The sequence below is a fragment of the Pongo pygmaeus genome, chromosome 10 (assembly GCF_028885625.2).
Source record: "Pongo pygmaeus isolate AG05252 chromosome 10, NHGRI_mPonPyg2-v2.0_pri, whole genome shotgun sequence".
NCBI lineage: Eukaryota > Metazoa > Chordata > Mammalia > Primates > Hominidae > Pongo > Pongo pygmaeus.
Genome location: NC_072383.2, coordinates 121,158,374 through 121,181,263, shown reverse-complemented (window position 1 = coordinate 121,181,263; position 22,890 = coordinate 121,158,374). Strand labels below are relative to the sequence as shown.

Here is a 22,890-nt window from a genome sequence, read left to right as displayed (position 1 = left end):
CCTCAGCCTCCTGAGTAGCTGGGATTACAGGCGAGCGCCACCACGCCCAGATAGTTTTTGTAGTTTTAGTTGAGACAGGGTTTCACCATCTTGGCCAGGCTGGTCTTGAACTCCTGACCTCATGATGCACCCGCCTCAGCCTCCCACAGTGCTGGGATTACAGACATGAGCCACTGCGCCCGGCCCAGGATCTTTGCTTAACTTTGGGAGGCCTGATAACTTGATATTGGTGTATATAGCTTTTTCCTGGAATTGCACACCTTGTAACAAAGCTGTCCTTTTTAGTCTTAAAGTTTTATGGTTCAAAATCTATGTTTTTTTTTTTGTTTTTGAGACGGAATCTCTCTCTGTCACTCAAGCTGGAGTGCAGTGGCATGATCTTAGCTCACTGTAACCTCTGCTTCCCGGGTTCAAGCAATTCTCTTGCCTCAGCCTCCTGAGTAGCTGGGATTACAGGCACACTCCACCATGCACGGCTGATTTTTGTATTTTTAGTAGAAACAGCGTTTCACCATGTTGGCCAGGCTGGTCTCAAACTCCTGACCTCAGGTGATCCACCCGCCTTGGCCTCCCAAAGTGGTGGGATTACAGGCGTGAGCCACCGTGCCTAGCCAAAATCTATGTTTAATAGAAAACCTTAGATAACACTTTTCTTTTTTCTTTTTTTTTTGAAATGGAGTCTCGCTCTTTCGCCCAGGCTGGAGTGCAGTGGCGCTATCTCGGCTCACTGCAAGCTCCGCCTCCCGGGTTCAGGCCATTCTCCTGCCTCAGCCTCCCGAGTAGCTGGGACTACAGGTGTCCGCCACCACGGCCGGCTAATTTTTTTGTATTTTTAGTAGAGACGGGGTTTCACTGTGTTAGCCAGGATGGTCTCGATCTCCTGACCTCGTGATCCGCCCGCCTCTGCCTCCCAAAGTGCTGGGATTACAGGCGTGAGCCACCGCGCCCGGCCACTTTTCAATCTCCATTGGAAAGCAGTGTCAGTTGTCAGTATTTGCCTAGATACAAGTTTTTAGATAGCTTTTAGGGAGGCTTTAAACTATTAATAGCGTCTTATGTTTTTTTTTTAAATTATTTATTATTATTATTTTTCGAGACAGAGTCTTGCTCCGTCGCCCAGGCTGGAGTGTACTGGTGTGATCTTGACTGACTGCAACCTTCGCCTCCTGGGTTCAAACGATTCTCATGCCTCAGCCTCCTGAGTAGGTGGGATTATAGGCATGCGCCACCATGCCTAGCTAATTTTTTTTTTTTAGCATTTTTAATATACGTAGTGTGTTTCCCATATAGGCGGAACTCAAAGAATCCGTATGCTTTAAGTTGGCATTTGAGTTACAACGCACTCTTAAGGGAAACCATAATGACCGCGATGGTATTGTACAAGAATTTTGGGCCGGGCATGGTGGCTCATGCCTGTAATCCCAGCACTTTGGGAGGCCGAGGCGGGTGCATCACGAGGTCAAGAGATCAAGACCATCCTGGCCAACATGGTGAAACACCGTCTCTTCTAAAAATACAAAAAATTAGCCAGGCATGGTGGCAGGCGCCTGTAATCCCACCTTCTTGGGAGGCTGAGGCAGGAGAATTGCTTGAACCCGGCAGATGGAGGTTGTAGTGAGCTGAGATCGCGCCATTGCACTCCAGCCTGGGCAAAAAGATCGAAACTCCATCTCAAAAAAGAAATAACAAAACAAAACCGATGTTTGGCCAGGCGCAGTGGCTCATGTCTATAATCCCAGCACTTTGGAAGACTAAGGCAGGAGGATTACTTGAGTCCAGGAGTTAGAGACCAGCCTGGGCAACACATTGAGACCCCCGTCTCTACAAAAACTTAAAGAAATTAGCTGAGTGTGATGGTACATGCCTGTGGTCCCACCTACTTGGGAGGCTGAGGCAGGAGGATCTCTTGAACCCAAGAGATCTGATCCCAGGAGGCTACAATGAGCTGTGTTCACACCACTGTACTCCAAGCTGGACAACAGAGTGAGACCCTGTCTCAAAAAAAAAAAAAAAAAAAAACCCAAAACCAAAGTACACATATCAAAGTGTACCATTCAATCAAAATTAAAAAATAAAAACAATTTCAAGGAAGAGTGACCTCTTCAGGGTTCAATCAAGGGAACAGAGGGAGACTTTTTTTGTTGCTTGTAGTTTGTCAGAGTGTAATTAGCCAACCTTGAATTTGGCTAGGACATCTGGGATAATATCCTGGCCCTGGTGCCAAGTACCAAGGAATCTTGGCCACAATTAGTAAAGAGCTTTTTTTTTTTTTTTAAATCTCCATATGGCACTTCCAGAAGGACAGATTCCACTAGCACTAACTCAATGGGTGGGTCTACTTTTTAATTGTCTATTTATTGTGGTTCAGCAACAAAATCTTAAAAGTATGCTTTCAAAATCTTTAAAAAGAGGAAGTAGTCATATTACAGAATCCCTATTGGGAACCCTCCCTGGTGTCTCTTACCCTGGGGAAGTTTATTCTCATCCACCTCTTTGCAGGAATGCTAATGAGACTACAGGCAGACATTTTGCTGCCCTAATGTTTTCTATAAGCGTAAGCTTTAAAATACTTCCGACTTGAATTAAGCAGTTTGGTGTTTGTTTGCTCCTTTGCTTACTTATGTCTAAGTATGGCTTGGATAGATTCCAGTTTAACTCTGCCCCTTTTTAACACTTAAAATTGCCGAGTCCTTGATTTATAATATCTTCTCCGAAGTTAAGGGCCAGAAGATCCAGATGTTCAGGATGTGCAAATCATCCAAAACTTGGGTTTGATGTATAAAGGGAAGGCAATATAATAAGTCTTTTTTCCCCCCTGATTCTAAAAATCCCTTCTTTTACTCAAGTATTGTAGTGAAATATTTGGCATATTTTCCCCCTCTTCTCAGGAAAGATAAGAGTCATGGCTGGGCACGGTGGCTCACGCCTGTAATCCCAGCACTTTGGGAGGCCGAGGCGGGTGGATTATGAGGTCAGGAGATCGAGACCATCCTGGCTAACACGGTGAAACCCTGTCTCTACTAAAAATACAAAAAAATTAGCCAGGCGTGGTGGCGGGCGCCTGTAATCCCAGCTACTCCGGAGGCTGAGGCAGGAGAATGGTGTGAACCCGGGAGGCGGAGCTTGCAGTGAGCTGAGATCGCGCCACTGCACTCCAGGCTGGGCGACAAGGCGAGACTCCGTCTCAAAAAAAAAAAAAAAAAAAAAAAAGTCACTAGGGATGTTTTCCTGAAAATCTTTTAATCAAGGCCTTTGACCTCTTGCCTCCTCTCTCTTCCTGATTTACCCCATAAAATGACTTTTTATTAGAGACGTTATGTTCTAATACCTTAAAGCAGGAAGGAGCCTATTTAGACTTTTCCTTTCTAGACCGTAAATAAACTTTATAAGCAGGGTGATTTTTTTATAGCCTAAGTGAAAGAAAACTTATTGCCTGGGTTTCTGAAAAGTGGGTGTCTTCATTACATGAAACCATATGACTAGTTTCTGTTGAAAGGGATACGTAGCTTGCTTAGGTTGTCATCTTGAGAATCTAGTATTAGAGTCAAGTTTAGATTTTAGAAAATGTTTTCCAGTGAAGTTTTTTTTTAGGGTCTCAGGTTTATTTTTTTCTTTATATATTAGTTTTAAGATGGGTTTTACATTTTAGTAACATAATGTTCTCTTCTTAAAATATGTGGGTTAATTGTATAAATTATAAAATTTGCATAGATACAAAAACACAGAAAAAAACAAATTATCCATGATGCTACTGCCCAGAGGAATCTTTTTGATACTTTAGAGTATGTACTTTCAGTCTTTTTTTGTTTTTTTAGAGACGGAGTCTCGCTGTGTCCCCCAGGCTGGAGTGCAGTGGCGTGATCTCGACTCACTGCAACCTCTGCCTCCCGAGTTCAGATGATTCTCTTGCCTCAGCCTCTTGAGTAGCTGAGATTACAAATGCGTGCCACCACGCCTGTCTAATTTTTGTATTTTTAGTAGAGACGGGGTTTCGCCATGTTGGCCAGGCTGGTCTCAAACTCATGACCTCATGAAATCCGCCCACCTCAGCCTTCCAAAGTGCTGGGATTACAGGGGTGAGCCACCACGCCTGGCCTCAGTCTTCTTATTAAAAAATTTTTTTGGCCAGGTGCGGTAGCTCACCCCTGTAATCCCAGCACTTTGGGAGGCTGAAGTGGGTGGATCCCATGAGCTCAGGGCAACATGGCAAAACTCCATTTCTACAAAAACAAAAGTTAGCCAGGGATGGTGTTGTGTACCTGTGGTCTGAGCTACTCAGGAGGCTGAGGTGGGAGGATTCCTTGAGCCCAGGAGGTTGAGGCTGCAGTAAGCCATGATTGTGCCACTGCACTCCAGCTTGGGTGTCAGAGTGAGAGCCTGTCTCTTAAAAAAAAAAAAAAGAAAAAGAAAAAGAAAATAACTGGTTGTAGATAGTAAGTAGGAAAACTGCTAAGTATCCCAGTTTTTTAAAAAATAACAGCTTTATTGACATATAATTCATATGCCATACAGTTTACCAACTTAAAGCATACAATTCAGTGGTTTTTTAGTATATTTGCAGTTATGCACCCATCACCATTATCAGTTTTACTATATTTTCATTTTTTTTCCTTTTCTCCCAGTTGGAAAAGTAAGTTTTAATATATTTTTGTCATCCCCAGAAGAAATCATGTATCCATTAGCAGTCACTCCTTATTTCTCCCAACTTTCCCAGCCCTAGGCAGGAGGCCAGGAGTTTGATGCCAGCCTGGGCAACATGGCAAATCTACTCTCGTCTCTACAGATTTGTTTATTCTGGACGTTTCATATAAAGGGAATCATACATTATGACTGGCTTCCTTTGCTTAACATAGTGTTTTCAGGGTTCCTCCATGTTGTGGCATGCGTCTGCCCGTGATTCCTTTTTGTGGTTGAGTAATATTCTGTTGTGTAGATCTACCCCAGTACCACATTGTGTCTCTTCATCACTTGATGAACCTTTGGATTGTTTCCACTTTTTGTCTCATGAATACTGCTGCTGTGAGCATTCATGTATAAATTTTTTTTGTTTGTTTTTGTTTTTGAGATGGAGTTTCGCCCTTGTCTCCCAGGCCGGAGTGCAATGGCGTGATCTCGGCTCACTGCAACCTCCACCTCCTGGGTTGAAGCAAATCTCCTGCCTCAGCCTCCCCAGTAGCTGGGATTGCCACCACATCCGGTTAATTTTTATAGTTTTAGTAGAGACAGGGTTTTGCCATGTTGTCTGGGCTGGTCTCAAACTCCTGACCTCAGGTGATCCGCCCGCCTCAGCCTCCCAAAGTGCTGGGATTACAGGCGTAAGCCACCATGCCTGGCTCTTGTGTATAATTTTTTGTGTAGACATATGCTTGCTTTTACGTTGGGCCTATACCTGAGAATGTTACAGAATTGCTGGGTCATATGCGAACTCTACCTTTTGAGGCAGTACAATACTGTTTTCCAAAGTGGTTGTACCACCGGCAATGAATGAGTTTCAGCTTGTCCAAATCCTCACCAGCACTTCTATGTCTTTTTGATTGTAGTTATCTTAGTGAGTGTGCAGTGTGGTATCTCATCATGATTTTGATTTGTATTTACCTGGTGGCTAGTAATATTGAACATCCTTTCATGTGCTTATTGGCCATTTGTATAACTTCTTTGGAGAAACAAACCTGTTATCTTTTTCTTTTTACCTTCAAAATATTACTTATAAGGCTGGGCGTGGTGGCTCACGCCTGTAATCCCAGCACTTTGGGAGGCTGAGGTGGGCAGATCACTTGAGGTCAGGAGTTCGAGACCAGCCTGGCCAACATGGTGAAACCCTGTCTGTACTAAAAATACAAAAATTAGCTGGGTGTGGTGGCACGTGCCTGTAATCCCAGGTACTTGGGAGGCTGAGGCAGGAGAATCGCTTGAACCTGGGAGGTGGAGGTTGTGGTGAACCGAGATTGCACCATTGCACTCCAGCCTGGGTGACAGAGCGAGACTCCATCTCAAAAAAAAAAAAAAAAAAAAAATGTGTGTGTGTCTGTGTGTACATATATGTGTGTGTGTGTGTGTGTACATAAAAATAAATATAACTTTACAAAGGCAAAGTATAGAACAATGGTATGTTACCATTTGGAATGAAAATGCTTTACAAAAGAATGCCTTTATCTTTTAGTTTCTATATTTAGCAGATATTTATTAAGCATCTACTATAGGGAGGTACTAGCCCAGACACTGGGGAAGTTGAGTAAAACAGTCATGTGTCCTGCTGTCGAGGAAACTGTAGCTGTTAATGGATTGCAGATTAAGAGCAAGAAATCAGGCTGGGCATGGTGACTCATACCTGTAATCCCAGCACTTTGGGAGGCTGAGGTGGGTGGATCACTTGAGGCCAGGAGTTCAAGACTAGCCTGGCCAACATAGCAAAACCCCGTTTCTACTAAAAATACAAAAAATTAGCCGGGCATGGTGACAGGCGCCTGTAGTCCCAGCTACTTGGGAGGCTGAGGCAGGAGAATGGCGTGAACCCAGGAAGGGGAGCTTTCAGTGAGCCGAGATCTCACCACTGCACTCCAGCCTGGGTGACAGAGCGAGACTCAGTCTCAAAAAAAAAAAAAAGAAAAACAACAAACACTGAAGTTAGGTTTTAAAATCCAAATGAGGCCGGGCACGGTGGCCCACGCCTGTCATCTCAGCACTTTGGGAGGCCAAGGCGGGTAGATCACCTGAGGTCAGGAGTTCGAGACCAGCCTGGCCAACATGGCGAAAGCCTGTCTCTACTAAAAATACAAAAACTAGCTGGGGGTGGTAGCAAGCGCCTGTAATCCCAGTTACTCGGGAGGCTGAGGCAGGAGAATCGCTTGAACCTGGGAGGCAGAGGTTGCAGTGAGCTGAGATTGAGCCACTGCACTCCAACCTGGGCAACAAAGTGAGACTCTGTCTTGAAAAAAATTAAAATCAAATGAAACCAATTCCTAGTTTCCACTTACAGCATCTAAGGTGGTTGTACAGAAACTATCTTATGGATTTGTGAGTAAATTTAGTAGACTGCTTCTCTTGAAATATAGGCTGGGCGTGGTGGCTCATGCCTGTAATCCCAGCACTTTGGGAGGCCAAGGTGGGCAGATCACTTGAGGCCAGGAGTTGGAGACCAGCCTAGCCAACATGGTGAAACCCTGTCTCTACTAAAAATATAAAAATTAGCTGGGCGTGGTTGCGCATGCCTGTAATCCCAGCTACTGGAGAGGCTGAGGCAGAAGAATCGCTTGAACCTGGGTGGCAGTGGTTGCAGTGAACCGAGATCATGCCACTGTACTCCAGCCCGGGCAACAGAGCAAGACTCCATCTCAAAAACAAAACAAAAAAATACTATAGGCTGGGCGTGGTAACTCATGCCTGTAATCCCAGCACTCTGGGAGGCCAAGGTGGGCGGATCACCTGAGGCCCGGAGTTTGAGACCAGCCAGGCCAATATGGTGAAACCCTGTCTCTAGTAAAATATAAAGATTAGCCGGGCATGGTTGTGCAGACCTGTAATCCCAGCTACTTGGGAGGCTGACGCAGGAGAATCACTTGATTCTGGGAGGCGGAGGTTGCAGTGAGCCAAGATGGTGCCACCCTGGGTGACAGAGTGGAGACTCCATCTCAAAAAAAAATAAACAATAAAATAGCAAAGTGCCCTGTAGTATTGTGAAAATAGAAACGTGGTTATAGGCCAGGCACAGTGGCTCATGCCTTTAATTCCAACACTTTTGGGAGGCTGAGGCAGGAGGATCTCTTGAGCCCAGGAGTTCAAGACCAGCCTGGGCAACATAATCTCTTAAAAACAGACTAGGCTGGGCGCGGTAGCTCACGCCTGTAATACCAGCACTTTGGGAGGCCGAGGTGGACGGATCATGAGGTCAGGCGATCGAGACCATCCTGGCTAACACAGTGAAACTCTGTCTCCACTAAAAATACAAAAAATTAGCCTGGTGTGGCGGCAGGCGCCTGTAGTCCCAGCTACTCGGGAGGCTGAGGCAGAAGAATGGCGTGAACCTGGGAGGCAGTGGTTGCAGTGAGCCGAGATTGCACCACTGCACTCTAGCCTGGGCGACAGAGTGAGACTCCATCTCAAAAAAAAATACAATAAAAAATAACTGTCTCAGAAAAATGTGGTTATTTGTCCATTGTCTCTCAAGACCTATAGCAACTCTTAAACTTGCTCATTTGCAAAATAAAAACAAGAACCTTTTTTTTTTTTTTTTTTTTGAGACGGAGTATCATTCTTGTCGTCTAGGCCAGAGTGCAATGATGTGAGCTCTGCAACCTCCGTCTCCCGGGTTCAAGTGATTGTCCTGCTTCAGCCTCCTGAGTAGCTGGGATTACAGGTGCCCGCCACCATGCCTGGCTAATTTTTGTATTTTTAGTAGAAATGGGGTTTCGCCATGTTGGTCAGGCTGGTCTTGAACTCCTGACCTCAGGTGATTTGCCTCCGCCTCCCAAAGTGCTGGCATTACAGGCAAGAAAGCTTTTATGAAAAGAAAAAAACCCAACCCAATATGAAAGACCTTGATTCTTCTAAGAGTTGTCTTTGTACCCTTTTCTTGTTCAGAGCAGTTTTGGTATGCTTTTGCTTTTAGTGTGGGCCATGTCTGACTGTTTAAGGGGCAGGCAACAATATGCCAACTTTTTTCCTTTGTGAAGAATGGAAAGGGAAATCAATTCTTTTTTTTTTTTGAGACAGGGTCTCACCAGAAACCCTCCTTGTAGCACGACGTGGTCTCACTCTGTCTCAAGAAAAAAAAAAACAAACTCATCCAGGCTGGAGTGCAGTGGCACAATCACAGCTCACTGCAGCTTCAATCTCATGGGCTCAGGTGATCCTCCTCCTTCAGCCTCACAGATAGCTTGGACTGCAGGCACGCGGCACCATACCTGGCTAATTTTTTGTAGAGATGGAGTTTTGCCATGTTGCCCAGGCTGGTTTTGAACTCCTGGGCTCAAGTGATCTTCCTGCCTCAGCCTCCCAAAGTGCTGAGATTGCAGGTGTGAGCCACCTTGGCTGGGAAGGTCAGTTTTAACTTGCCTTGAGATTGACTCTTTGATCTCACTGCTGTATATAATAATTCAGAAACATTTATTCATCAGTTTACATTAGGGTCAGGAGCCTGGAGATTGGGGTTTTAGTCCTAGACTGTTAAGTAAGTATGACCTTGACAAGTGATTTCACTTTTTAAAATCAGTTTTTTTGTTGGTAAAATGAGAGAGTTGAACTAGATTGCTACAGTCTCTTCTGATTCTAACATTTTATGATGCTATATTAAGCACATTGCTTCTTTTTGCACATTAGTATAATTGACTGCTGCCGACCCATTAAGTTCTTCTGGGAGATACTAGAGAGGCCTAGTAATTTCAGCCCCTTTTAAGATCTGTGTCTAAGCTAGTGGTATGTGTTAGAGTTACAAAGTCACAGGAATTTTGTAGAATTTTGTGTAAATGAGCAAAATAACTCAAATTATTCAGCTTTCCATGTTCCCTTAAAACATTTTTTTTTTTTTTTTTTTTTTTTTGCAGATGGAGGAACATTGGGAGGCTCTTTATTTTCTGTGTGCTAAGTAGTAGGAATATAAATCTACACTCAGACTGAGCTGTGCAAAGGCATTCATAATTGCAGGCAGTTGCATCAGAGCTCAGAGTTCCATCTCTAAAAAAAAAATTGTCTTATGCCCCAACCTTCTCCCTGGGTTGTTTTTTAAGGATTAAAAACCTGTCCTTCCTTTTTAAAACTGCTCTAGGTACAACTTGTATTCCGTACTATGTCATACACACCTTAAGTTTTAAATACATATAATTTTCCTAAGCACAGAATCATTTTTCAAAGGGGTATATCTACTCTTGACTTTGGAAAGATACCATAAACTTGGTATTTACTGTCAGTGTCTTATTGTATGGTATTCTCAAATCAACACTTAAGGTTAGCAGGCTAATTTTATAAATTGCTCTGTAAGGGCTGTCTCAGTTAGAAATTGGAAATAAAACTTCCTTGTAGCTCCTTTTGAATTAAGGAGCCAGTTAATTTTCTGATACTTGTGTCAGTCCTTTAGTGTCTGAATGGGCTTTTCACATTGATCCATTTATTTACTTGTTTGTTTGTTTGTCTGAGACAAGGTCTCACTCTGTGGGACCACAGGCACGCACCACCATGCCTGGCTAAGTTTTGTATTTTTTGCAGAGACAGGGTTTCGCCATGTTTCCTAGGATGATCTCAAACTCCTGAGCTCAAAACTATCTGCCCACCTTGGCCTCCCAAAGTGTTGGGATTATGGGTGTGAGCCACCAAGCTGGCCCACATTGACCTTTTAAATAAACAGTGATTACAATATTTACTCATGTTTCGTACTTTATCCTTAAAGATATGCTGTTTGCTTCCCGCCCCCCCCATCCCCCAGATGGAGTCTTGCTCTGTCACCCAGGCTGGAGGGCAGCGGTGCAATCTAGGCTCACTGCAACCTCCACCTTCTGGGTTCAAGCGATTCTCCTGCCTCAGCCTCCTGAGTAGCTGGGATTACTGGAGGCTGCCACCATGCCCGGCTAATTTTTGTATTTTAGTAGAGATGGGGTTTCACCAAGTTGGCCAGGCTGGTCTTGAACGTCTGACCTCAGGTGATCCGCTCGCCTTGTCTTCCCAAAGTGCTGGGATTACGGCCGTGAGCAACCACACCCGGCTGCTGTTTCCTTTTTTTTTTTTTTTTTTTTTGAGATAGATAGTGTGGTGGCATGATCTCTGCTCACAGCAACCTCTGCCTCCCTTGCTCAAGCGATTCTCTTGTCTCAGCCTGCCGAGTAGCTGGGATTATAGGTGTGTGTATCACCACACCTGGCTAATTTTTGTATTTTAGTAAAGATGGGGTTTTGCCATGTTGGCCAGGCTGGTCTTGAACTCTTGACCTCAGGTGATCTATCCACCTCAGCCTCCCAAAGTGCTGGGATTACAGGTGTGAGCCACCGCGCCTGGCTGCTATTTGCTTTTGTAATCTTTGTGTTAGATTAAAACTGAGTGTTAATTTTAAAGCTGAGTCTGGCCTATTTAAAAAGTTATATATAATATATCACCTATGAAGCATACATAAATGCCCACATACGTAGAGAAATATCAGTGAAAATAGATCTTAGTGGTCCTAGCACAGTAAAGTGACAAAAGACTAAAAAAAACCTAGAGTTACGGCTCCTGGAATCTTTCTGACCTTTTTGACCGTAGTACTTGTGAGAACGCGTCCCTTGTGAATCTAGGCGATGACAGCAGCGGGAGCCATACAGCAGTGATAGAACATCTCGTGGGATTACACAGGGGATGGAGATCAGTGAAGAAATACTGGTGCTTATAAATAGTCATGACAGCAATGGAAAAAAGGACAGGCTGAATGACTTTAATATTCAATAAAACATTTAAGTAATCTCATGTGAAAGGCACATGTTTTTGAAGATGACAGAATGCTCTTATTCTGACACCTGACTCTAGAGTTGGTTTAAGTCAGTCCTATAGACAAGGCAGTGAACTTGATGGGGATGTGTGGAACTGAATGGAATAATGGAAGTGTGAACACATGAATAGCACCATGTTGGTGTTTTTTTTTCTTTTTTGAGATAGAGTCTCGCTCTGTCACCCAGGCTGGAGTGCAGTGGCGCAATCTCGGCTCACTGCAAGCTCCGCCTCCCGGGTTCACACCATTCTCCTGCCTCAGCCTCCCAAGTTGCTGGGACTACAGGCGCCTGCCACCATGCCCGGCTAATTTTTTTTTTTGTATTTTTAGTAGAGACGGGGTTTCACTGTGTTAGCCAGGATGGTCTTGATCTCCTGACATCGTGATCCGCCTGCCTTGGCCTCCCAAAGTGCTGGGATTACAGACGTGAGCCACTGTGCCCGGCCTTTGTTTTTTGTTTTTTGTTTTCAGATGGAGTCTTGCTCTGTTGCCCAGGCTAGAGTGCCGTGGCGCAATCTTGGCTCACTCCAACCTCCACCTCCCCGGGTTCAAGCGATTCTCCTGCCTCAGCCTCCTGAATAACTGGGATTACAGGAATGTGCCACCACTTCCAGCTAATTTTTATATTTTTAGTAGAGACAGGGTTTCACCATGTTGGCCAGCCCGGAGGGTCTCGAACTCCTAGCCTCAAGTGATTCACCCGCCTTGGCCTCCCAAAGTACTGGGATTACAGGTGTCAGCCACTGCGCCCAGCCTATTCTGTTACCTTTTAAATCAGCGTACTGGTTGATACTGAAACCAGTGTCTCCAGGCTCCTGCTTTATATTCTGTCCAGTGAATCTCGCTTGTTAGTGCACTAATTTGATACATTGGCCCTTCTGTGGCCTGTGCCCCAAACTGTGTTTGGTGGCATCACACACATTTTCCCTGTGTTCAGGACCAAGCTTTGGGAAGCCAGAGTCAACGATGCGCTTAGGTGTCTGTCACTCGTCCTCAGCTTGCGTAGACCACTCACTCATGCGCTTACCGGGTATTCTACCTTGGAGTGGATGCTCCCTGGCTTCATCCCCTGTGGTTTGATTTTGAGTCACGGAACTGTTGTTAGGGCACACATGCTGATCAGTCACACAGCGTCATCATGTCATCGGACCACTCTGTGTAAATGTGCACAAGGAGTGTTCTGTATCTTATTCAGAAGACTAACAAGTTTCCCAGGTGTTAGAATATGGACCAATGAAACAGCTATATGCGGCTGGGCGCGGTGGCTCATGCGGTAATCTCAACACTTTGGGAGGTCAAGGTGGGTGGTTCACCTGAGGTCTGGAGTTCAAGACCAGCCTGACCAACATGGTGAAACCCTGTCACTACTAAAAATAAAAAAAAAATTAGCTGGGCGTGGTGATGGGCGCCTGTAATCCCAGCTACTCAGGAGGCTGAGGCAGGAGAATCGCTTGAACCCAGGAGGCAGAGGTTGCAGTGAGTCGAGATTGCGCCATTGCACTCCAGCCTGGGTACCAGAGTGAGACTCTGTGCCAAAAAACAAACAGACCAAAAAAAAAACAAACAAGAAATGATGTCTCCTACTGTATTGGCCTTAAATCTCCAGCCACAGGTTCCTTTCATGTGCTTTGAGACATACTTATTAAATTTTTCATCGGTAGCTCAGACTCTGTACTGTATTTTGCTTTGAGTTTCATGTGGGTGTGTTTTCAAACTCTGTGCTGAGCTCTCGGTTTTACTGGGCAGTGCCTTGTGCTGCCAGCAGAGCTTCCTTATACATTATGTATCACCTGTCAAATAGATATTTTGAAGTTCCTCTTACTGTAAGTGCTATTTTTTCCTTTTCTATGCTAAGAACAGTTAAATTATTCCCAGTTCGAGATTCAGGGGTTTTACATTTCTCTGCCCTTTTCCTCACATACATGTTGTAATGGAGCACAAAAGATGGATGTTGCATATCCAGTGGGGCCTGGGGTATTATCTGCTTGTTAGTTTTACTATCGATGCCAAGAGGAGAGCTGCTTGTTTTCTGCTTCCAGTATGTATTCTAGCCTGGTGGTGTCCTGTGTAGTAGCCACGAGCCACATAATTACATATTGAGCACGTGAAACGTGGTGAGTCCAAATTGAGGTGTGCTGTAAGTATAAAATACACTGTGGATTTCAAAGATCTATTATGAAAAAAGAATGTAAAATGTTAATAATTTTACATTAATCACATTTGTTGTTGTTAGAGACGAGGTGATATATTTTTTTGAGACAGAGTCTCGGTCTGTAACCCAGGCTGGAATGTAGTGCTGCTATCCAGGCTGGAGTGCAGTGGCAAGATCTCAGCTCACTGCAACCTCTGCCTCCTGGGTTCAAGCGATTCTCCTGCCTCAGCCTCCCGAGTAGCTGGGATTATAGGTGCCCACCACCACACCCGACTAATTTTTGTATTTTTAGTAGAGATGGGGTTTCACCATGTTGGCCAGGCTGCTGTCAAACTCTTGACCTCAAGTGATCCACGTGCATCGGTCTCCCAAAGTGCTGGGATTACAGGCGTGAGCCAGTGCGCCCGGGCAGGAGATGAGGTCTTGCTCTGTTGCCCAGGCTGGAGTGCAGTGGCATGACCAGAGCGCTCTGCAGCTTCTAACTAAACTCTTGGGCTCAAGCATTCGTCCCACCTCTGCCTCTCGAGCAGCTGGGACGCAGGTGTGTTCCACTACACCCAGCTAATTTTTAAAAATTTTGTAGAGATGGAGTCTCACTATGTTGCTCAGGCTTGTCTTGAAATCCTGAACTCAAGTGATCCTTCCACTTGGGCAGGCATGAGCCACCGTGCCCAGCCCTTGATTACATTTTGAAATAATATTTTAGATCTATTGGGCTAAATAAACTATATCATGAAAATTAATTTCACCTGTTTCTTTTTCATTTTTAAAAATACAGAAACTAGAAAATTCAGAATTATACATTTGTACTGCATTATATTTCTACTGGACAGTGCTGGTCTAGAAAGCATAATAGTGTCAACAAATATAATTATCTAATTTGAGACTCACACCTTTTTTTTTTTGAGAAGGAGTTTTGCTCTTGTTGCCCAGGCTGGAGTGCAATGGCGCAATCTCAGCTCACTGCAACCCCCACCTCCCAGGTTCAAGCGATTCTCCTGCCTCAGCCTCCCGAGTAGCTGGGATTACAGGCATGTGCTACCACACCTGGCTAATTTTGTATTGTTAGTGGAGACAGGCTTCACCATGTCTGTCAGGCTGGTCTTGAACTCCTGACCTCAGGTCACCCTCCCACCTTGGCTTCCCAAAGTGCTGGGATTACAGTCACGAGCCAGCATGCCCAGCCGAGACTCATACCTGTTAAATAGCACTCAATGTAGGTAGGAATTGAACAGTTTGCCCATAGCTTCATTGACTTACTTTTTTTGGAATACAATGCCTCTATCTCTGCTCACCGCAACCTCTGCCTCCCAGGTTTAAGCAGTTCTCCTACCTCAGCCTCCCGAGTAGCTGGGATTACAGGCATGTGCCGCCACGCCACCTGGCTAACTTTGTATTTTTAGTAGAGATGGGGCTTCGCCGTTTTGGTCAGGCTGGTCTTGAATTCCTGACCTCAAGTGATCTGCCCGCCTTGGCCTCCCAAAGTGCTAGGATTACCGTGCCCGGCCCATTGACCTACTTTTTAAATTAATTTGTTAATTAATAATTAGAGATGAGGTCTCACCAAGTTCCCCAGGCTGGTATTGAACTACTGGGCTCAAAGCCTCCTGCCACCTCAGCCTCCCAAAGTGTTGGGATTACAGGTGTGAACCACCATACCCACCCTTCATTGGCCCACTTTTTAGAAAAGGATCCAGGCCAGGTGTGGTGGCTCATGCCTGTAATCCCAGTACTTTGGGAGGCCAAGGCGGGCGGATCACCTGAGGTCGGGAGTTTGAGACCAGCCTGACCAACGTGGCAAAACCTTGTCTCTACTAAAAATACAAAATTAGCTGGGCATGGTGGCACATGCCTGTAATCCCAGCTACTTGGGAGGCTAAGGCATGAGAATAGCTTGAACCTGGGAGGCGGAGGTTGCAGTGAGCCGAGATCGCGCCACTGCACTCCAGCCTGGGCGACAAGAGTGAAACTCTGTCTCAAAAAAAAAAAAAAAAAAAAAAAGAATCCAGAGTCGGGAAACCCTGTAATGCTTCTGTGTTTATCAAGTGTTTAGAGTGTAAGATACAGTTACTTGATGCTTTAGTTTGAAAATCGCATCATTTTGCATAATTTTATGGATTCTTGTTTTGCTGTTGACTCACTTGAGAACTTTTTTGAACTCTTACTGTGTATCAAACTTTTTTAGGTTCTTTGGATGCGAAGACAAATCAAATCTCATGGAACTTAGTCATAGCATGATATGCAAACAAGACAGGAATGCGTGTGAGTCATCATTCCATAATCGAAGCCTGCCCAGTAGCTGGAGTAGTCCAGAGAAGGAAGACAGGGCAAGAAGAGTAGTCACAAGAGACTGCTGATGTGTCTCCTGTGTTCTTGGAGAGCCATTTCCCATGTGCCCCCAAAGCCCTTCTGTGTGGCAGTGTGCTGCGCGTGGCAGTAGCGTATGGGGCCTGGCTCTAGAAACAGCCAGTACATGGGAAATGAAGTCCGTCCAAGGACCTTAAGCTCAGTTCAGCCAGGAGATGTGATGTTTTTAAATTGGGGCTAAGCAGGCCCATACATTTTTTTTTTTTTTTGGTTGCTTTTCCATGACATTGGATAGTTGACTTTTTTGTTTTACTCAAGAATTGAAGAAAATTTGCAAATGCCCTTCAATCTTATTTGTCTTTTTCAGTCTCTTCTGTATATACAGAAATATGAATGTGAATGAAGTGGAAGGAAGAAAATCAAATAGCTTGCCCTTTCTTTAGGGGAAACAAGTCAATTTGGAAAGGTACCAGTGTTGTGTAAGTGTTTTCAGTGGCTCAAGCCGAGCAGCTCAGGTTACACTGCATCTCCTGTGTTGGGGGTGGGGACAGCAAGTGACACAGCATACTTACGTAACCGTGACTTCAGGGGACAGGATTAAGCTGTGAATGAACCTCCCAAACCCAGGAATATGATATGAGAACATAGCGTTTGAATTTCTCTCTCAAGTTTGACTTGAAAAATCAGCCTCAGAAACATCTTTATCTTAAGATAGATTTCCGTTGCTCCCAGAACTTCTCTCCCCGACCTTCTGTTATTAGGTTCATGGACATACAGCATTTTAGAATTAGGTGGGGGCTCCGAAGTCTGCGAGTGCGGCTGTGCACTGGTAAGTCACTTCACCCACCTGGTGCTGAATTTCCCTTGGGTCGTGCAGCAGGGCCGCGTTGAAACCTGGGTTTCTGGACCTCGTAGCTACCACGCAGCCTGTTTCTGGAAGCTTGGTGTTAAACTCCCTCTCCTGGCAGGTTAAATTCATTGCAGATTCTTCAACTCCCCTTTGCCTCCCAACAGAATTTTTAGATTTAGCAAATAAAGTGGCATTTTCATTTTGTGGATGGGGCAAAATGGACTGGAAAGGGTCTGATGTGTAGAGATGTGATTTTCTTGGGGCAACGCGATGCCGCTGTGTGTGTGCCAGGAGGTGCTGAGCCTTTTCGAAGCTCTTATCAGATCTGGGTTCTTTCTTCACTGATGGCAGAGGTCTGTACTTTTTACTTTGGCAAAAAGTTAGAGCCACAATCTTTCCTTTCACTTCTGAATCCTTGACCTTTTGCTTACAGGATTTGGATTTGATACCCAAAACAGGACTAGAACTGTGAAGGTATGGAGTTAGAAACAGATCTTATTTAGTGTCCTCAGGTTGAAGTTGGGAATACTGAGCTGGGGAAGGGGTTATGTGAGTTGTTCAGGGTCATCCAACTGGGATGGAATTTAGGTGTCTCACTTCCCAGTCCAGCTCTCTGTTCATACTTTTTTGTTTATTTGAACCATGACATTTAAAAAATAGGAATAAACATAACCTTAAGAAATCAGATGAGAATATGAAGAATATTATTGCTTTTTGTATGAACGTAATTTTCACCATTCTTGTTTTTGGGAACTACTTGTTTTGTGGAACCTCTTGTTTCTGTAAATTGCTTAAGGTTTTTTTTTTTGGATATCTGGTCAGGAGGAAGGGGGATTAGATTTTATTAAAATATATATTTTCTATAATAAGTGTCTTTTTTTTTCTTAAACTTTTTTAAAAAAAGATTTTAGAGATAAAGTCTTGCTAACATTGCCTAGGCTGGACTCAATCTCCTGGGCTCAAGCGATCCTCCCGCCTCAGTCTCCGAAGTAGCTGGGATTCCAGGCAGGCGCCACCATGCCCAGCTAATTAAAAACTTTTTTTTTTTTTTTTTTTAGAGATGGGGTTTCACTATGTTGCCCAGGCAGCTCTCAGACTCCTGGACTTAAGTGATCCACCTGCCTTGGCCTCCCATAATGGTGGGATTATAGATGTGAGCCACCATGCCTGGCCAAACTTGTGTGTTTTAAAAACATACTTTGTTCTTACCAATAAAATGTCTCTGCTTTTATTAAAATATAGTACTTTAATTATTCACATTATAATGCTTTTTGTGATATAAGGCATTTCAATCTTAGAGGCTCATCCTTAAAATTAATTTTTTTTTTTTTTTAAGGTGGAGTCTCATTCTGTCGCCCAGGCTGGAGTGCAGTGGCGTGATCTCGGCTCACTGCAACCTCCGCCTCCAGGGTTCAAGCTATTCTCCTCCTCAGCCTCCCAAGTAGCTGGTATTACAGGCACCTGCCACCACGCCCAGCTAATTTTTTTTTTTTTGTATTTTTAGTGGAGACAGGGTTTCACCATGTTGGCCAGGCTGGTCTCAAACTCCTGACCTCTGGTGATCCGGCTGCCTTGGCCTTCCAAAGTGCTGCGATTACAGGCATGAGCCACCAAGCCCGGTCCCTTAAAATTAATTTATTTGAGGAATTTACTTGGCCAAGATGATGCAAAGCTCTAAGCAAAGTTTTTATCTGTTTGCCACTGTATTACATAAAATAAGCTTGCCACTATACCATATAAGCCCACTTATTTCAGTGGCTGAAACTGATAAGTTGATTTTCTTTTTTTTTGTTTTTTTTTTTTGAGACGGCGTCTCACTCTGTTGCCCAGGCTGGACTGCAGTGGCACGATCTTGGCTCACTGCAACCTCTGCCTCCTGGGTTCAAGCGATTATCCTGCCTCAGCCTACTGAGTAGCTGGGATTACAGGCACACGCCTCCACACTCGACTGATTTTTGTATTTTTTTTTTTAGTAGAGATGGGGTTTCACCGTGTTGGCCAGGCTGGTCTCGAACTCCTGACCTTGTGATCGGCCTGCCTCCCAAAGTGCTGGGATTATAGGTGTGAGCCACCATGCCTGGCCGACAAGTTGATTTTCAGTTTTGGAAAAGTTTAAGATACATATTTACTGATGGGAAAATGGGGAGAGGTGATTCAGGTGTCTAGACTTCTTTCTTCCTTTTTTTTTTTTTTTTTTTTTTTTTGAGATGGAGTCTGGCTCTGTCGCCCAGACTGGAGGGCAGTGGTGTGACCTTGGCTCACTGCAGCCTCTGAGATTACAGGTGTGCACCACCATGCCCGGCTAATTTTTGTATTTTTTTGTAGGGAGAGGTTTTTGCCATGTTGCCCAGGCTGGTCTCAAACTCCTGACCTCAGATGATCCACCCACTTTGGTCTCCCAAAGTGCTGGGATTACAGGCATGAGCCACACACCTGAACTCTTCCATCTTTTGATTCTGTTGTCTTTAGTACATGCTTTCGAGGTTGCTGGGCTTGTCTCCATCAAGCCATTGGAAGGGCAAAGAGCATGGGGGATTGTACACAGTAGGTTCCTCTGGGCTAGGCCTAGAGTGGCACATGCCTCACACACGCCTCACACACTTCTCTTATTCCACTGGCTAGAACTCAGTCACGTGATCATACTGAACTGTAGTGGGAGCTGGGAAATATGGTGTGAATCCAGGAAGAAAAAGAGGCCAGGCACGGTGGCTTATGCCTGTAATCCCAGCACTTTGGGAGGCCAAGGTTGGTGGATCGCTTGCACCCAGGAGTTCAAGACCAGCCTAGGCAACATGATAAAACCCCATCTCTACAGAAAAAAAGAAAAAAAAATTTGCCGGGTGTGGTGGTGTCTGCCTGTAGTCCCAGCTACTTGGGAGGCTGAGGTGGGAGGATGGCTGGAGTCTGGGAAGTCAAGGCTGCCGTGAGCCATGAGTGCATCACTGCAGTTCAACCTGGGCAACAGAGCAAACAGAGCAAGACTCTGCCTCAAAAAAAAAAAAAAAAAGTCTTGGTGAACAGCTAGCCACCCTCTCACCGTCTCCATATGTATTCACTTCCATCCTGGCTTGGCTGTACTGCACTCTCGTTTCTGTGGAGAAGGCAGCACAGTAGAGTCTGTTTCTTCACTCTTTCGGTTGAAGCCGTTTTACTGCGGCTCAAAAGAATTTTTTTCCACTTATGAAATTAATCATATCTGTTCATCAAATAAAATTTCTAGAGACCCAAGAAAACACAAGAGATAAAAATTACCAATGATTCCATTGAGATAATTGTTCTGAGTCCTTGTTACAGTTCCCTTCAATTTCAGAATTTTTAAGCACTCAGAAAGAATAAAATGTCACTAATTCTTACTCTGTGCTGGCTTGTAAACTCCAAAACTCTTAAGAGGGAGGAAATGACAGCCTGGCCATTCTGCCTTTTCCTCACAAAGACACACAGGGCTATTCCAGAGCTGTCCCGAGGCTTTATTCTTTTGGCATTTTCAAAATGAACTTAGACATCTTAATCTCCACTTCTCCTTAGTAAACAGGGTAAATATTGGGGCTGGTGAACTTAATAGTTTATTAGGATGGCAAGGGTAACATTTTAAGTTTATGATTTATTTCCTACTCAGTTATCAGGATTCTTTTTTCTTTCTTTTTTTTTTTTTGAGATGGAGCCCTGCTCTATCGCCAGGCAGGAGTGCAGTGGCACAATCTCAGCTCACTGCAACCTCCACCTCCCAGGTTCAGGAGATTCTCCTGCCTCAGTCTCCTGAGTAGCTGGGACTACACGCATGCACCACCATGCCCAGCTAATTTTTGTATTTTTAGTAGAGACGGGGTTTCACCATGTTGGCCAGGGTTGTCTCGATCTCTTGACCTCATGATCCGCCTGCCTTGGCCTCCCAAAGTACTGGGATTACAGGCGTGAGCCACCGCACCTGGCCGGGATTCTCAAATGTAGCCCAATTGTCCAGTAAAGAATACTAAGAAAAAGTGTTTGGAACTGAACCAAAATAAAAACTTGCGTACCGGAAGTTTGCAGGTAATGTAGATATGCGTACATGACTGGTGTTCAGCTATTTAGGTGGACTTGCTTGTCTCTGCTTACCTGTGTTGCTGATGCTGGTCAGCAATGGAGAAAACTGAGATTAGATGCTGCTAATCTCAGATGGGAGGATAATTTCTTAGGAGAAAGGACATTTCTTGACTCATCAGCTCCAGATTCCTTTAAAGTGGTGAAGTTTCAGCTCAGAGGCTGACTAACATCAGAATTCCTGTTTGTGAGGTCATTGTCATGACCTCACAGCCAGGCTGTTCAAAATGTTTGCCCAGCTTCTGGCAGGATATGAGCTGATGCCTGCCCCGATTCTACAGACACCATGAGGTACTATTTTCATATTCTAGATTTGTGTTGATTTTCTTCAATTTCTTATAGATAAAAAGTAAAGACGTTGACCCCAGGCCCTCTTTATTTTGTTGAAAGAGATCTTATGATGAGAAAATCATTGTGAATATCCTCTGGCAGGACTTTTAAAAGCAGAAAACTCCATAGTTGAGTAGAAAGTGTTTTTACTATGTGTATGTGATTAATCAGTGGCTCTATTTGCTATGGAATTTACTATCAATTTTTTCTGCAAATAAACACAAAGTTTTTTCTTCTGTGAAAAAGTAACAGTTTGAAACGATTAGACTAGGTTATCAGTGGTAGAAATTCTTTATGACCCAGAGGTCTCAATTCAGATGCATCACAATCGAGAAGTTGTCACCATCTGTTTTTGATTATTTTGCCTTGTGCTGTTTATACCTGTTTCAGTTGGAGTTGGAAGAAAAGGTGTTGATTCGTACAAATATTCAGAAACCTAGTCTCTGAGGGTTAATATTAACTTTTTAAAGGATTGTCCTTTTTTTTTTATTTTTGAGCTGGAGTCTCGTGCTGTCGCCACGCTGGAGTGCAGTGACGCAATCTCGGCTCACTGCAACCTCCGCCTCCTGGGAGCTGGGATTACAGGCGCGCACCACCACACCCAGCTAATTTTTGTATTTTTAGTAGAGACAGCGTTTCACCATGTTGGCCAGGATGGTCTCGATCTCCTGATCTCGTGATCCGCCCACCTTGGCCTCCCAAAATGCTGGGATTACAGGCATGAGCCACTGTGCCTGGCCTACAGGATTGTCCTTCAAGTAAATAAAAACTTGGAAAACCCTGTGTTTCTGTATTCTGGGTGCAAACACTTGATAAATTGTCCCTTTCCATCTTTTTTATTTTTATTTTTTGAGACAGGGTCTCACTCTGTTGCCCAGGCTGGAGTGCAGTGGCAAAATCTTGACTCACTGCAACCTCCACTTCCTGGCTTCAAACGATTCTTGTGCCTGAGCCTCCAGAGTAACTGGGATTATAGGCAGGTGCCACCACGCCCAGCTAAAATTTTTGTATTTTTAGTAGAGACGGGGTTTCACCGTGTTGGCCAGGCTGGTCTCAAACTCACCTCAAGTGATCCGCCCACCTCAGTCTCCCAAAGTACTGGGATTACAGGCGTGAGCCACCGCGCCTGGCCCCTTTTCATTTTTTATTTAAGTAATGCGTACGTAAACAATGGAACTTTTTTCTAAGTTTGACTGTGAGTTTAAGTGGAGAGATGATGCACCCCCTCCCAAATAATAATTTTCTTATTGCTTTGCACCCATAAAGCATGTCAGTGTCAGAGAGACATCACATCCTGTTTTTTGAAGTAGACTGTGCTTTTAAAAGCATTACCCTGTGTGTTCTCTGTTTTTTTTCCCCCTCCGAAACAGTCACATGTCCCTATTTTCTTAAATACATAAGACCTAGAATCTTTTTTTTTTTTTTTTTTGAGACAGAATCTCACTCTGTCGCCCAGGCTGGAGTGCAGTGGTCTGATCTTAGCTAACCGCAACTTCCACCTCCCAGGTTCAAGTGATTCTCCTGGTTTAGCCTGCTGAATAGCTGGGACTACAGGTGCGCACCACCACACCTGGCTAATTTTTGTAGTTTAGTAGAGATGGGGGTTTCACCTTGTTGTCCAGGCTGGTCTCGAACTACTGACCTCAGGTGATCTGTCCACCTCAGCTTCCCAAAGTGCTGGGATTACAGGTGGGAGCCGCCGTGCCCAGCCAAGATCTAGACTCT

General features: G+C 44.5%; 1 protein-coding gene across 15 annotated transcripts in view; it reads left to right on the top strand.

The window, feature by feature from the left end:
• CLIP1 (CAP-Gly domain containing linker protein 1) overlaps positions 1 to 22,890 on the top strand; it is a 149,217-nt gene that overhangs the window by 6,911 nt on the left and 119,416 nt on the right. For 3 of the 15 annotated variants that reach the window (XM_054441818.2, XM_054441815.2, XM_063647135.1), the window contains exon 1: positions 21,058 to 21,126. The exons of the other annotated variants lie outside the window; for them this stretch is intronic. The gene's annotated coding sequence lies outside the window, so the exon portion shown is untranslated. Of the gene's footprint in view, positions 1 to 21,057; positions 21,127 to 22,890 lie in introns of those variants that run through there. 15 annotated transcript variants of the gene reach the window in all.